A 17339-nucleotide genomic window follows, 5' to 3' on the forward strand; every position below is an offset into this window, starting at 1 on the left:
AGGACATTTCATGTTGCCTAGTTGGGAAGTGAAGTAGATTTCACGTTGTGATATGAGTTCAGACTCAGGAAGATTAAGTGACTGCGTAATGTTTATGACGATGGAAGGGTATAAAGAGATGTTAGTTTGAGGTGGAACATGTGGGTTATCTCCTGCGGAGTGTTCTGAAGTTTGTGTGATCCTTATGTTGTTTGTTGGAAGATCTCTTTTACCAGTGAAATATATGTGTTGCAATTTGAATTTGGGTTGCTTAAGAGAGTGGGCTTGACTGTTATGAGGATGAATGTGAGATTTGCAAAAGATTTGAAGTACTAGATGGTCTGTGTTGCACGAGCTTATAAAGGATTGAGTTTAATCTCACTAAGTATTATGGTAGTAATAGAGTATATTCATTATGAGTTATTGTGTGTTTTGAACTATGGCTTTAAGCTAAGTAGGGGAGTGTGCTATTGATTAGTTGATTGCACGGTTATATGCCATGTTGGTTCCAGTTTGAGTCATACTTGTGAATCAGTTATGGCTTATGGAGGTTGAGAGTGAGGATGGATCGAGTAAAGAAAATTTCAATATAGGTTATGTTATGCTTTATGGGTGTATGAGAATCACAGAATGACTTGAGTTGTTATTGGTAAAAGAGGTATTGTGCATAGAATAGGAAGTTGCTTGGTTACGTTAAGGTGAGGTCACATTCTGCGGTTTCGAAATGCTAATGGAGCACAAGTCATCGGTCTGTTTGATCGGTCTAATTGCGGTTTGAGTAGAGTGGATGACTCTCGAGAATGGTTCTAATGGGTTCAAGATTTTACATGTAATATTTGAAGATTTTCAGGTTGTATATTTGGCTAGAAACTAAGGTTTGCATTAGAGGGTGTCAAGACTCGTGGTATTTCTATATCATTATGGATTCTACATATCAGTATCATGAAGGTGAAGGTAATGGCTTTAGATTAAAGTCTCTTCAGGGTAAGTATTTTGAAAGTAGTGCTTGTGGGGATATTTGAGAGAGTATTCAGCGGCTTATGAGCCTTAGACGGTGTAGTCTTATGCTAGGGTCTCGTGTAATGAGTCTGAGTTGAGAATTGCGGTATTATGGCAAGAAGAAGTATTAATTCGAAGGTAATCCAGAAGGAACTTGGATAAATAGGAAAGCTTGGTAGTAGGTCGGATTGGCATGGTAAGGGATACGATTAGTTCTTTGGGTGTTTATGAGATAATGAGTTTCTACAGGTGCTTCGTGGAAATGCTCTTAGGTTTTGATGGTTTCCATAGCTTGGTTGAGTTAGAAGGAGTTAGTACTGTTGGTTTGGTTTTGTGCAAAGGGGATTCTGAGGGTTCTTGATGATTTCTACTATGGTTGGAGATGTATATTTTCTACTAGCGTGAGGAGCATGGGATGTGTAGTGATTTTCTTCTAGATGGGATCAATGGAAAGTTTTTGGCTAGTTGAGTACGTAGCTGCTTATGGCTCGGAAGGGATAAAAAGTTCTCATGTTTATCCTAGGATGGTATTGTATATGTGTTATATTGTATAGGATTGAGACTTGCATGTGTAAGGTCATGGTTCAGTTTAAAAGGAAGGTCACAAATTCTTAGGTAGCATGGTCAGTTTCAGATGAATGATATCACTAATTTGTGCGGCTTGATAAGGGTATACATTTTAAAAAGGGCGATGTATTTGAGTTGAGGATACTTCATTAGTATTGCGACACTCTTTTGTTGGATCGACTACCGATATTCGAGTTTGCTTGGTGGCACAGAAGAATTATAGGAGTACCTCTCATGGAATGATTCAATATTAGAGGTTTGTTATATATTCGAGCGGTGGAGTTGGGATCAGATATGGTAATTTATGTGTTTTATGGATTTTGAGACTGGGAGTTCTCATAAACAAGTTATTTTGTGGTTGTGGACCGTGAATATGCGAGCAAAGCTAGTCAGATGTTAGTATGTGCCATGATTCAGTCATTGTGAACTTTCGGAGAGTTATCTATCTGTTGCGGGTGACCAAAGTTGATTTAGGGTTCATTAGTAGGCCTAGTATAGATGTGTGTTCTACACCGTATCGGAATTGTTGACTCCAAATTGCTATTGTTGAGGGATGTGCCATTCGATTGTCATTGAGCTTATTCGTGTTCTGTAGTGATCTATGAGTTACCCTTCTATGTTGCGAGGAGTTGTGATTGTTGGTTATATTCACATATGGTGCTTTTTCTATTTGGGCTTTATAGCGGAATTTGAGTGAGACGGATATTTGGGTGTTGCATGACTGAATGCGCATTGGATATGTTCTTTCGGGCTGACATAGCATTGCGTCATTTACTTCTCCGTGGATTTGGTGATTTACTTTTGGTACTAGACATCAAATTGCACATGGTTGATGATTTTGAGCATGGTGACTTGAGGTGTCTCATGTGGACCAGTGTTTGGATAGGGCCGCGCATTGCAGCGAAGTTATGTATAGGTATGATCCTTTAGGTTAGATTCATGTGTTCTGGTTCTACAAAGGGTGATGGGTTCTCAGCATTGTGTTGTGGTGGTACTAGTGATCTTGCGGTACAGCTCTCTCATTTGAGTCTTTTTTTCCATGATTTGAGTACATTTGGACTGTTGCTTATTGGTGCACGAGTCGCAGGGGTTGTGGCTTTAGATTGTATCGATGTGTCATGTCACTAGGGTAGTCGTGTTGGATGAGATGAGGTCATTGAGATCTAGAATGAATACTATCGAATTCGATTTCAGCATGTTGGAAGGATAATATCGGGATTTGGCCTAAAAATTTACTATGGTCCTTGCCGAAGGAGAGGGAGCTCCATGACTGGTTGATCTGAGGAATGGTTATGACTTTCTGCATGTTTCATTCATCATTGGTAGTATACGAAAGTGTTGGAATGAGGCTTTGGTTTGATAAGAGGTTTATTACCGGAATTGGTTTGTTTGAGCAGCTACTGTGATTAGAATTAATCGCTATGAGTGTCTGAATTCTGTGGTATATCATGTGATTTTCATCTTGGATTGCGGTTATGGCTTGATACAGTGTGTTCAGACTTATTCAGTTTGTAGATGTGAGATTCTGATCTTATATATAATTTCGGAAGTGGAAAAATTGGTTCTAAGGTTATGGGTTATGGTGAATTGTGAAATTTTAGTTATGTTGTGTTACCGGACCTATATGGGATAGGGTGACATGGGATCACCCCCCCGGTATGTGCATGGTAAGGTTACCCAGCAATTTGATGGTTTTTGGAATAACTCTGGGCACGGTCGAGGACGAATGTATGTTTAAGTGGGGGAGGATGTAACGACCCGAACGGTTATTTTGAGCATTTGTACTTTGCTCGCCAGTTCTCGGGTATGACTAGCCCCGTATGATGTATTATGACCTATGTAAATCTTCGGTTTTGGTTTTCATGATAACGGAATAGATTTGGAAGAACAATTCTTAGCTTGAAGTTTTAAATTTGAAAGATTTGACCAAGTTTTGACTTTTTAGCATTTGATCTCGAATTTGAATTTGGTTATCTACATTAGGTGATTTTGGACTTGGGAGCACGTCCGGAATGTATTTTTTAGGTCCGTGGTAGATTTAGGCTCGAATTGGCGAAATTGAAAATTTGGCGTTTTCCGGTCGACAACGAAAATTTTGATATCTGGGTCAGAATGGAATTCCGAAAATTAGAGTAGGTCCATTGTGTCATTTGTGACGTGTGTGCAAAATTTCAGGTTATACGGATGAAGTTTGATAGACTTTTTGATCGACTTCGAAATTCAAAAGTTTTGGAATTCTTAGGCATGAATCCGATGGTGATTCAATGTTTTGATGTTGTTTTGAATGTTCCGAAGGTTGGAAAAAGTTTGAATGATATTATGGGGTGTGTTGGCATGTTTGTTCGGGGTCCCATGAGGCTCGAATAAGTTTTGGAAGAGTTTTTGGAAGATTTTGCCGTTTTGAGCATAAGCATGTAATGATCCAAATGTCCATTTTCAGTTCTAGAGATCGAAATTTGATTTTGAGACTTCCGAATTTTGATAATGAATTATAGGAGTGATCTGGAAAGTTTGGTCTAATTCATCAAGTCGCGATTGGGTTTTAGACGTGAAACATGAGTTAATTGTTTAACGAGCGAAATGGGTATTGCACTGAGGAAATGAGCTCCACATTGAGTTTTGATTTAAGGTCTATGTTCATATTATTTTTTGTGACTCATAGGAACAAGAATCATCGAATTCCGAGTTCGTATGGTGGAGTTAGAGCCTTCTTAGTGAAAATAAATATTGCTGGTGCAGCAGGATCTAGTGCGCACATTTAGCGACCAGATTTGGCACTTTTAGCGACGGGAATGGGGCTTTTAGCGACCAGAAACGTGTTTTATTGACCTGTCTTTTGTTTTAGCTCATTCCCATATTTTTCGCCGAAAAGAACGTGGCTTGGGGCGATTTTTGAGCGAGAAGTCATGGGCAATCTTGAGATTTGGAGCATTTGGAGGTCGATTCGAGAGGCAAAGGCATCGCGGGCTAGAGTTTAGATCGGATAGAGGTAAGTAATGATTGTAAATATTGTCCTGAGGGTATGAAACCTTGTATTTCACATCGTTGTGCTACTTTGAGATGACGCACACGCTAGATGACGAGCGTGGGATCGTGCACCGTTGGGGATTATGACTTAGTCCGTCCCGTATGACTGTTAAGTCGCATATATGATTAAAACTTGTTTGATATCATTGTGTTTTGGAAAGTATTATCATGTTTTGGGTTGAATGCCATATTTGGGCCTCGTGCCAACTATTTTGGACCCTTAGGGGATTTTTACTACTTTTCCTCACTGTTTTGACTTCATATTTGTACTCAGTCATGTTGTATTCTGTTTTTTTCATAACTCAACCATATTTACTCCATTTTGATAATTTAAATGATATTTTGGGCTGAGCATCATGTTTTACTGTTGCCCGAGTGGCTTGAGAGATTTCTGACTGAGTGAGGCTTAGGGCTTGTATTGTGAGGATATTATGGGATCGGGCTGCGTGTCGCAACAGTGTTGTGTTGATTCATGATTATGAGGCCGAGGGACTGATTTGTTACGCCATGAGGTGGCTTGATATGAGGCCTAGAGCATGTTTGCTTATGCCACTATATGGCTTGTTATTGCGCTTGGGCCGTAAGGGGCCCCTTCTGGAGTCTGTACACCCCCAGTAAGCGCGGGTACCCAGTGTGAGTGATATGTGTAGCCCGAGGAGCTATTGTTGTTTCTTGATCCATGTTTGCCCGAGGGGATGTTCTTGATCCATGTTTGCCCGAGGGGCAGTTCTTGATTCATGTTATGCCCGAGGGGCTGATTACGAGTGATTGTGAGGTAGCCCGAGGGGCAGGTACCGGAGGCGGTTCTTGTCTTCCTGAGATTGTTTTAGTATATTTTCAGACTCTTCATTTTATTCAGACCTTATTAGATGTTTGTGACTTGTGACACTCCGATACCGGGCTTGTGTATTTATTTCACACTATTCATTTAGACTTACATTATGAGATATTTGATTAATTAAAGGCTAAAAAGGACTTTTATCAAATAATGGTTAATTCGGGAATTGTGTCGGCTGGCCTAGTTTCACGATAGGCGCCATCACGATCAGGTTGATTTTAGGGTCATGATAAGCACCTACTAGAGTAGCTGTTGAGGAGCTGTCAGTAGCTCCAGTTGGGGGGCAGGTACCGGAGGTGCCTGCTGTTACCCTCAGACTTCAGGAGACCTTAGCACAGTTCCTGAGCATGTTTGGTACATTGGCTCAGGCAGGGTTGATTCTGGTTGCACCAGCTACTTCACATGCCTGGGTAGGGACTCAGACTCCCACCGCCCACACTCTAGAGCAAGCAAGTTCATATTGGTCAGGTTCCAGGCATCAGGGTGGCGCAGCCTGTGATTCTAGCTCAGCCCGTAGTCAGAGCAGCAGTATCTGAAGAAGAGCAGCTTAGGCTTGAGAGGTACAAGAAGTACGACCCTCCTACATTAAGTGGTTCGGCTTCAGAGAGTGCACGGGGTTTTCGGGAGGAGTGACATCGCATTCTCCGCACTATGGGTATTGTTGAGTGGGTTTTCTTTTACTACGTTCTAGCTTAGGGGAGCGGCTTATTAGTGGTGGCGGGCATATGAGTTGGGTAGCCTGGCCGAGTCAGTTTCACTTACATGGGTTCCATTTTCAGAAATGTTCCTGAGAGAGTTTGTACCTCAGTCCTTTCGAGATGCATGGCGCGCAGAGTTTGAGCAGCTGCACCAGGTCACTATGTCAGTATCAGAGTACACCGTGAGATTTAGTGATTTGGCAAGACATGCACCGACCTTGGTTTCTACTATTTGGGAGAGGGACCGTCGATTTATTGAGGGACTCCATCCCAGCATCAGGACTAGCATGGCTCGAGAGTTGGAGATAGATATTTCGTACCAGCAGACCGCAAGTATTGCTAGGAGGGTGGAGGGCATGCTGGCTCGAGAGAGAGAGGTCAAGCGAGTCCAGGAGAGAGAGGACAGGTGGGGCCATGAGAGAGAGGGCAGACGAGATCAGGAGAGAGATTTTGAGGAGGCTAGGAGGCCCCGTAGACTGGGAAGATCTGTTGGTCCTTATTTTAGAGGTAGGGTGCAACATGGTAGATGTTTTGTGGGTCAGTCAGTTCAGTTCGCGCTTCAGGCTTCGCATAGTGACTTAGGTGTTCATGGGTCTCGGAGTACCCGTACCGCATAGTTCCCACAACCACGTCAGCAGCGAGGTTGCTTTGAGTGTGGAGATACTAGACATATGGTGAGAGATTGTCCTAGACTTTGGGCCGATGTGTCATAGTGAGGTATTCAGGTGAGTAGAGGGCGCCCAAAAGGGAGAGGCCTGGCCCGTTGATGAGTTTCACATAGTAGGCTTGAGGCCGCTGCACCAGATGATGTCATTCAGGTATGTTTTTGGTTTGTTATAGAGGAGCACCATCCGTAGTTCATTATAGTTCTGCTTATCGGGGCGAGTTCCCCTATCTGTTGCTCCACTTATGGGTGTGTTTCATGATTGGCACTATGCTATGTGTTGCCCTATTAAGAGGTCTATGAGTAATAGCACGTGTCTATCGTCTGTTTAATTCATTGTTGAGAGTTATATGACTAGTAGTAAATTCCCATTATTTTTTGCTACGAGCCGTGATGTTTATGCTCCATCGGTGTGGGAGCCAGTACTTGTTGTAAATTATGACGGAATTGATCTAGTGAGAATTTCTAGCCGGTTTGATGTGTACCCTACTTGTGATTCAGAATTAAAGGCGGGACCCTTATGATTATGTGATTTGATGTGTTGAGACCGGGTTGTGTACCACGGTGGGAGTTATATCAGTATGTTATCCTTGTGATTCTTTTATATGCTTTAAATATTTCTTGTTAGATTGCTTCATAGATTAGTATTTATAGAAAAATTTGTGCTTGTCGGGCTTGATTGATAGTTCCCTTATGTGTTTCCCTTTCCATATTCAGTCATTTTCATTCTGTGCTTCTTGAGTTTTAGCTTGTAGGGTGTGTTCCCTTGGTATTAGCTGTGATTTGGTGATTCAGGTGTTTAGTTATGGGGCTTTCATGGTTATTGTATCATCGCCATTGTTGTGGAGGATTGAAACAAGGTCCCTAGTGAATATGAGGCTTATGGCCGGTATAGGATTTGATTTAGGGCGGATATTGTGATCAACAACGTTATTGTGGGCCTATATGTGATGTGTCATGTTGTAAGGTTGTACTATATGGGTGTTGGCATGAATTGATGTAAGTGGTTGAGACTGATACCAGGTATGGATTTAGAATCGGGTCTTTGGAAATGGATGGAAGGTGAGAATTTTGGCTCTAAGGCTTATTGGTATTGTTAGAAAGGCTAAATTTTAGTTGAGATGATGTCGTAAGGTTTATGTGGATTGGGGTGATGTGGGATCACCCGCTGGTGTATGTGGAAGCGTGCATTCAGCAACTTGAGGACTTCGAGGCAAATCTTGGCACGTTCGAGGACGAACGTGGGTTTTAAGAGGGGGGGGATGTAACGACTCGGATGGTCGTTTTGATAATTTAAGCTCTATTCGAAGGTGTAAGGTCTTGAATAGCTTCATATTATATGTATCGACTTGCGTTCATGGTTGAATTCAGTTAACGGATGATTCAGAGTCCAAATGGAAGAAGGAATCTAGTTTTGGAAGCTTAAGCGGTGAGGATTTGACCGGAATTGGACTTTTGAGTAAACGGATCCGGAATGGGTTTTGGGTGATTTCAATAGCTCCGTATTGTGATTTGGGTCTTAGGTGTGCGTATGAATTTAGATTTGGAGGTCCGTAGGGTAAATTGAGGCGTTTCGGTGAAAGTTGGAAAATGGAGAAGTTTGACCCTTAGTTGACTTTTGTGATATCGGGGTTAGAATATGATTCGAGAGTTGGAGAAGCTCCTTTATGTCATTTGGGACTTGACTGCAAAATTTGGCGTCATTCTGGGTTGATTTGATCGGCTTCGGCACAAGTTTTCGAAGTTGGGAGATTTAGAAGTTCATAGTTCGATTCATGGTGTGATTCATCATTTCAATATTGTTTGATGTGATTTGAGACCTCGAGCGAGTCTGTGTTAGGTTATGTGACTTGTTTGTGTGTTTAGACGGGGTCCCGGGGACCTCGGGTGTGTTTCGGGTTGTATTGCACTCTTATTTGATGTTTCAACGTCGTTTCTTTGGGAATAAAGGGTACCACATTAAGCAAATGAGCTCCAAATTCAGTTTTTATTGAACCATTAGATACGTATCGTAGTTATGGATCCATAGCAAAAACAATCATCGAATTTGGACATCGTAGGAGGAAGTTATGCTCATTTTTGTGTCGGGAAAAATCGTTGCTTCTGGTATGGTCGCAATTGCGAACATATCCATCGCAATTGCGATGCCCAGTTCGCAATTGAGAAATTTTTGTCGCAAATGCGACCTTTTCCATCCCTTCCTTGTACATAATTTCGAAGGCTTTCTTCGCTTTTGCGAGGGTTCGCAATTGCGAACCCTGGATCGCAAATACGATATCTGCAGCTTGTTTTCACCTGTGTAACTCGAGTTTTTGTTCATTTTTCATATTCTTTGAACCCTAACTCCGAGAGTGGGCGATTTTGAGAGAAACTTTTCATACAAAATCATTGGGTAAGTGTCCCTAATCAATTTTCAACTATATTTTATGATTATATCATAGATTTAACATCAAATTTATGAGAATCTAGAGGAAAATTTGGGGAAAATTGTGAAATCTTTCAAAAATGTAAAACGATAATTTGAGGGACGAAATGGTGTCGGAATTAGATAATTTTCATATGGGTGAACTCGTATCGGAATGGGTATTCAGTTTTTATAAATTTTGTCGGGTTTCGAGGTGGGGGCTCGGGGAGTTGACTTTTGTTGACTTTGTTCTAATTGTATAAGAATTATAGTTTTGTTAATTGAAATTGTTTTTTCTTGCATTGTTTGATGTATTCAAGTCGTTTTTGGCTAGATTGATTCGAGCGTTGATGAATTGGTAAAGAAAAAGCTAAATTGAGTATTCAATTGGCCGGATTGAGGTAAGTATCTTGCCTATCCTCGCATGGGGGACTTCCCCTTAGGATTTGAGTCTTCTATGTTGATTGTAGTCCGTGGACGCGAGGTGACGAGTGCGTGTTTGGACTTATTTGTGGAAAGTTGATCTTTTAGAGTTCTTAGGTCCTTGTATTCACTAAGTATGAAATTGTTCTTGATATGATTGAGCTTCTATTTACTAGTTTCACCTCTACATGCTTTAATTGGAATTAATTGCTTTATGATTCATTCGTATTGCCTATTTGATTCTTATTTTGCTTAATTAAAGATTTTTACCTCTTCTATTGTCATGTTATATTTCATAACTGCTTGTCTTTATTGGAAACTATTGTTATCTCTCCTGTAATTGTTTAGTCTTAATTGAGGTTATGATTATCTTCCTGCTGCTCATCCTTAATTAAAATTATTGTATATTCTTCGTAATTTGCCCGACCTTAAAAGAAGTTTAGGTATCCTATATTTAGTTGACATTTTCTTATTTGGAATTATTTGATTCGTGTTAGCTTCCTTCTTGTTGAACTACATATTTTGGGATCGTTGCTTCACATTATTTTTTTCCTTGTTGAGTTGTTCTTATTACGCTTAGTATTCTCTATTGTGGTTATTCCTTGTGAGCTAGTTTTACCGTCTCCTTGTGATCTAAAGTTCTCGAGTTGATTTATTTGTCGTGTTCTTGTTTATATTGTCATTATTGTTGTGGTACGTATTGTGGCGGTGCACGAGGTTTTTGCCGTGCGGTTGTTGATAATGTCATGCACAAGGTTTTTGCCGTGCGGTTATTGTTATGGGGTTGCACGAGGTTTCTGCCGTGCTATTGCTACTATTGACATATTGAACATGCGGCATGACAAGGCAGGATGTGTGTGTGTGTGTATATATATATATATATGCTTATATGTAGGCTGCGCATGTGGCGAGACAAGGTGGGAACATTATGATGCACATGTGGCGAAACAAGGCAGGCACTTATTATGTTATTATGTGCACACGTGGCGAGACAAGGTTGGCTATGTCAAGGATTAATTGTGATGATTTGTGATGGCCTGGGGGCATTCTTGTTGTTTGATAGTGTGTTGTGGTATGCTTACATGTATGAGTTTTATCTCGTGGAAGTTGTGAGAAAATATCTTACGTGTCGTCCGTTCTTTTCCTTTTGCTTATTAGCTGGTAGGAACTATGTTAAAGCCTTGCACAAGCATACACGTAGTTGAACACTCCCATTGGATATGAAGTTCTCCTGATATAGCTGAGTATAGATGCATACCCTCGTTTACTTGTCATATATGTGAGAGTAGCTCTAGTTAGAAAGTGAATTGTCAGCGTAACCATGAGGTGTGATGAGGGCACAGGATGCCAAGTATTAGGGTTCAGGTATTGAGACCTGTGAGTTGCAATTTCTCTGAGATTCGGTATTTCGTGGAGTTTGTTGGCTAAGACCTGATGTGAACATTGTCGTAGGCTCTGGGTTATTGCTTACCTTTACTGTATTTGAGAAATTTGGGTTTGGGTTTGTGTTTTCGCTCGCTCTTCTATGTCATTATTATGGTATTTTCGTTATTACTTGTTGTTTTTCTTCCCTTACTGTGATTGTTGTATTGTTAGCCATAGCGTGTAGTCTTTATATGTATATATCATGTTCTGTTGTTCCTATGTTTATATTTGTACAGTTTATTAGACCGGTAGGTATCTTGACTCTTCCTCATCACTACTCTACCGAGGTTAGTCTTGATACTTACTAGGCACCGCTGTGATGTGCTCATGCTACTCTTCTGCACATTTTTGTTGTGCGGATCCAGGTGTCGATCATTAGTAGTTGTGTGGATCATTGCTGAGGAGACTCATGGTAAACCTGTTGCTGCGTTCGCAGGCTTCGGAGTCACCTTCTTACTTGTATTCAACTGTTTTCACTCTTTTCCAAAAAGTTTATATAGAAGTGGTAGCTAACTCTGTAGAGCTTATGACTTGTACTACCGGGTTTTGGGAATATGCTCATTGTATAAAGGATTCATTCCAGAAAACTTTAAGATGTTATTTATTATTGTTGTTCTTCCGTAAATATTAGGCTTACCTAGTCCTTAAGACTAGGTGCCATCACGAAACCTAACATAGGGGAAATTAGGTCGTGACACCCACTGACCCCCGAAATCCAGAGAGAATGCCCACAACATATCTTCCCAAAAATCTGAATGGTACGTTCGGACAATCCGCCCGTCTGAGGATCAAACACGATACTCATCTCAACCTGCTTGCCCTCATTTTCAGGCCTAACACTTTTATTTATAACTCAAATTTAATTTTAGACAAAATATTTTATAATCTTTTTAAAAACTTTATACTCATTTAGATAAGGTACACGCGCAACGCGCGTACTAGTGACTAGTGCTATATTTAAAGCACGAAGGCCCTTAGCGAAATGTCATTCGCTTTTTTTATCCTTTAAAAATAAGTTTTACATTGGATAAAATTGCAATTTAAATTGCTTTCCTAATATCTAATACCTTAAAATCAAGCCATTTCTTTTTTACGAAATCAAAACTTATTTGAATTAGGTAAGAAGTCCTTAACATTTTCTAAATTTTATGATTTTTTTCATTAATAAAAAAATAATGGCATTATATCAGTTTATGGTAAACTTCTCCATTTGCACAAAGTGCACGTTAGGTTTGTCTACATTTTCTTTTTTGCTTAAATATAATTAATCATTTAAATTATGTTAGAATACATTTATTAGTGGTAAATATTTATACAATTATGAGAAGTAAATATATCAACAGAAATATACATTCTATGTTAGGTATAATGATAACTGGCATTAATATTTTATATGTTGGATATTTCAATTTATTTTCTAAATTTTCAATGAACTACTATCTTAATTGTGTATAATTTTAGCATCTTAATTAAAAAAAATAGAGAAATTTTTCTTAGGAAAAATGACAGTGTATAGCCGCTCTAAAAATAATAACTGAAATGTTACGCCTCGTAATATTATGTTCATATTACGTCTCGCGGTATTATATTACGATGATGTTACGCCTTGCAGTATTATATTACGATGATGTTACGCCTTGCCGTATTATATTACGATGATTTTACGCCTTGCAGTATTACATTACGATGATGAAACGCTTCGCAGTATTAAATTACGACGATGTTGTATCTTGTAGTATTGTACATTGAATTTGTCGTAAGGTAATTGACATCACTCCAAAGAAAAAATTATTTGGAAATTATAAGGATTATGCTATTCAAACAAGTGATGAGTAAATTCGTGAAGGTGAGAGGGTAAGCAAATCGAAGGAGATAAATTCCGTTGAAATTTGGCATTTTGGGATAAAATACACCCTGAGCTAAAATACTCGGTATTTATAGACTAGTACCATACAAGGTACCACATGGCCATAATAGTAAGATGCATAGAGTGTATTAAAAGTGAATAGTATTTTAAGTAAAGTGGGATAATCCTTAATTATGTGGGTAATTAGTTAATTATTGTATTTGTGGATAAATATTAAAGTGAAATTGTTGGATAATTATTGAGGGGGAAATATCCACGAGGGGGATATGTAAACATGGCAGCATATTGCCACCAATTCATAGCCTAAGTAGGTGGTGGCATAATATAATCCAAACTTGAATATAAGATTCATTTTGCAAGACCAATTATTAGAAATAAGTGTATTTTCCAATCATGAAAGTTGGATGGTTGAGTTATGCATCAAAAAGCACTCCAAATTAATGATTCTTCCAAGCCAAAAGATCATGTCTTGTAATCAAGACCAAATCGTGTAGTGACCAAGAACGCAAGAGATGGAACGTGAAATTTGCTTTGGAAAAATTCATACAAGATCCGATTATGCAAAAGATGTAATTCTAAGGAAGCACGGTATAATATTTCTCAAGAATATCATACGAATTTTCTCCTACTCCGATCCACGGTTACGTATTTTCGCAAAAGAGAATCGGTTCAAGTATGTTAAGTCTATCCCTTTTTTTCTTTTGGTATGATCTATACGATACAAACGAAACGAGAAAATTCACAACTTTCATAAATGACTCTATTCATAGAAGTATTAGAGGTGCCTATGTTTTTGAATTTTCATGTGTCATATTATTCTATCATCTATTCATGGGTCTCAAAAATACGTAAGTTGGTAAAATTTATTTCATGATATTAATCAGAGGCATAATGGTCTTATGACGTACCAAGAGATTTTATTAACGTATTTCATATGCATTTCATGCATTTATACATGCACATTGACCCATGACCAGAAGGCGTGATATATACGTATATATGTATATTATATGTATATGGGATATGAAAAAAAGGTTACGGCGTTATACACGCACCACCACCTGATCAGCTGGTATACATTGATGATTTTGCCCACAGTGGCCGAGATGATATGATGGGATGCTCTCAGAGGCTTGATGATGTTATGAACACATGTACCTATGCACGATATGACATTCATATGCATATACATGACACTATAATTATTTCATGAATTACAAAGTTATCCAGACTTACAGGTTGAGTCATTTACTCTATATTTCTTCCATGTCTGTTATGTACTTATTTATGTGCCTTACATACTCAGTACATTATTCGTACTGACGTCCCTTTTGCTGTATTTCATGCCCGTAAGTCCCGATAGACAGGTCGAGAGCCCTCCAAGTAGGTTATCAGCTCAGTGGAAGATGTTGGTGCGCTCCATTTGCTTTGGAGTTGCTTGTTTGGTTAGTATGATTTAGACATGTACTGTTTAGTATGGGGGGACTATGTCCCGACCTTTATAAAAATTATGTATTCTTAGAGGCTTGTAGACAGATGTCATATACGTAAAAGATTGTATGGCCTTGTCGACCTATGTTCAATATACGAGTGGTTATTTTGGTCTTATAGGCCCGTACGTCTTATGTATAAGTTGGTATCACATGTTGTATTCTACATATCTCACGGCAACCTTCCGGCTCAGTATTCTATGATAGTATGACATGAAAAGATACGTTATGTTGGTACTCGATTGAGTAAGGTACCGAGTGCCTGTTGTGGCCCATCAGTTTGGGTCGTGACAATAGTGATATCAGAGTAGTTCTGTCCTAGGGAGTCTACAAGTCGTGTCTAGTAGAGTCTTGTTTATGGATGTGTCGTGGACCACACTTATAAGTAGAAGGCTACAGGGCATTTAGGACTGTCATTCTTTCTTCTTACTCTAGATCGTGTTGTAGAGCTCAGTTGTAAGAACTCAATTTTCTAAACTCTATCTTACTTATAGTACGACAATACCTACATCTAGAAAGACTGTTGGTAAGAGATGTGGCTATGGAAGAGTTGAATCAGAGGAACTCGACTTTGCATCATGCTTATAATAAGTAATGTGAGGTCTTGAGCAGGTCATGTTTATACTAAGATGTGTAAGCTTCTTGATAAGAATCCCTAAGGCAAGAATACCTATCCACTCTTACGGTAAAAAAGAATAAGGAGGGAGACACAAGTTTCAGCAACTAAAAGAAGCAAGGTGAAGAAGGGTACGAGGCACCCAGTTAATGAAGATTGTCGATATTTACAATTTATGCAGAGGAATATAAGCCTTTTGAGTTACCTTCAACAATAACATAGGTATATATAATTGGTCACACCCATCTCATTTATGCCCAATGGGGGCTAACAGAAGTAGTATAAGAGAAGGACAAATATCAGGATCTGGCTGGGGTTAGAGTAACCCAAAATGATGAATGGATTATTTGCGTTAGTTGATATTTCCGTAGGATATTTCAAGTGTGCTAATAGATCTCCTTGTGAGACACCCAGATGGTACACTCTAAAATAGTACAGCCAGATATGAGTACTACAAAGACATGCACTAGAAGCCTTGAAGGGATAAATATTACCTTAGTGTAGCTCGCGCCCCTAGTAAAGCGAGAATGTTAAGCAACTTGAAAAGCCACTAGATAGAGCAAAGGGAAGCTAAGAGCAAAGGAATATCTTGTTCAAGTTTTCAGAATAAAGTGATAGGCATAAATGTTAGCGGGAAATAAGAAAAGAGTTAATGAAGCATTATGAGTAAGATGTGATACATGGATGACAACGGTAGATCAAAAGATAACAGTATTACAAAATCTATAATCAAGTGAAGGAAGAGACAAGAGGTGAAAGGCCTTAGGACAACAAAAGAGTATAGGCTATACAGTCATGTCCTCATTTCGAGAAATAAGTTCGTAACTCTAGTGCGATTACCAAGAGGAAAAGTTAGACCCCAGAGTAATAGAACCAGTATGGATTTGTGAACAAGATAAACTAAACATGAATTATAGACTAAGTGATTGATAATAGTCAGCATCATAAGAATTTCATATTTTGCTCCGGCAATAATAGAATAGACGACAAAAAAAGATTCATAAGAAATTTAGAGAATGGTCATTCAGGAAAACGCTTCCCTAAAGCAAGAAATGTGAGCAAAGTTCAGCTTAAGGGAGTGTATGTGCCAGTTATACTAAGTGTGACCCTCATCAGTAGAATTTTACTATCCTTGGTACGGGAGGATTACCGCAAGGCAAGTAAGGGTCATCGATGATGTGAAAGGATGCCAAAGATGAAGAGGTAAAACATCTATAGATAGGTCATCGTAGCTCCAACTCTTAGTACTCCCCAAAATGGGGGAATATGGAATGATGTGGCGTTAAGCCAGAATTAAGTGGTTCTAGTAATTATAGAATGGTAAAGGAAGAATGCAAAAAAAAATGAAAAAGGAATGAGATTGCAATTATCCCAAGCCTACATATATGCTACGATTCCAGAACATTAAGCAAGCACGACGCCAAGGAAAGGAAGTAAGGGGTTCCATCCCGGGATGTTATTCATGAATAAGGAGTCGAGGCGAGATGTAAGTTAAGACAAGGAAATAACCCAAGAAAGATTAAGCGGAATATTGATATGATAATGGGCTAACGAGTAGTTAGTAACTGATTCGAGAAGAGCCTAGTTATGGCTAAATAGGAGGTCAAATATGAGTTAGTAGATTGTGCAAGCTAAAGATAGTAAAACTCAATATAGTGAATTCAGCCTCGCAGTAATGTCCTTGTAATACTTGAGAAATATTCAGATAGGAGTTGGGGTAGTTAAAGGTACCGTATGAGTGCTACGGAAATAAAAGATAGTACCACTGGGAAGTCAATTGAATATTAGTTCAGAAGTAACCCTACAAGCACATGGGCGTGGAGATAAGTAACTACGGACATTTATAGGCGAGTAAGAACATCGAAAACTTCTTAGGGTATACAATATAACGAGCTCGCAACATTACAAGAGTCAGAGAGTCCTCCTTAAGCACTACAATGAAAGACTAGCTGAGGAAGTAAGGAGGAAGGTGTCAACCTAAGCTTAGTGACCGAAAGAGGAAGTGATCTTATAATAACAATCTCACAATAATATTGTATGCATTCCATAAGGAAGTGACACCTACCGCGGCTAATGGACGGGAAGTAATCAAAAGTGATATTCAAGATGATATGAGTTGTATGGAATTCCAATATGTATGGGCACTAAGATAAGTTAAGTATGTACGCAACAAGTGGCAAAACGACCAAGAAAAGTAATTGCTTACATTTAAAGAAAGCTGAAAAGGAAAAGAGGGAATTATTCGATCAATAATCTAGAGTTAGTTACATTATGAACACACATAAGTGTTTGGAGTATTATCTATGCAGCATCTATGTTGACAATAATACGGTCGTAGGAGA

The sequence above is a fragment of the Nicotiana sylvestris genome, chromosome 3 (genome assembly GCF_000393655.2).
Source record: "Nicotiana sylvestris chromosome 3, ASM39365v2, whole genome shotgun sequence".
Taxonomy (NCBI): Eukaryota; Viridiplantae; Streptophyta; class Magnoliopsida; order Solanales; family Solanaceae; genus Nicotiana; species Nicotiana sylvestris.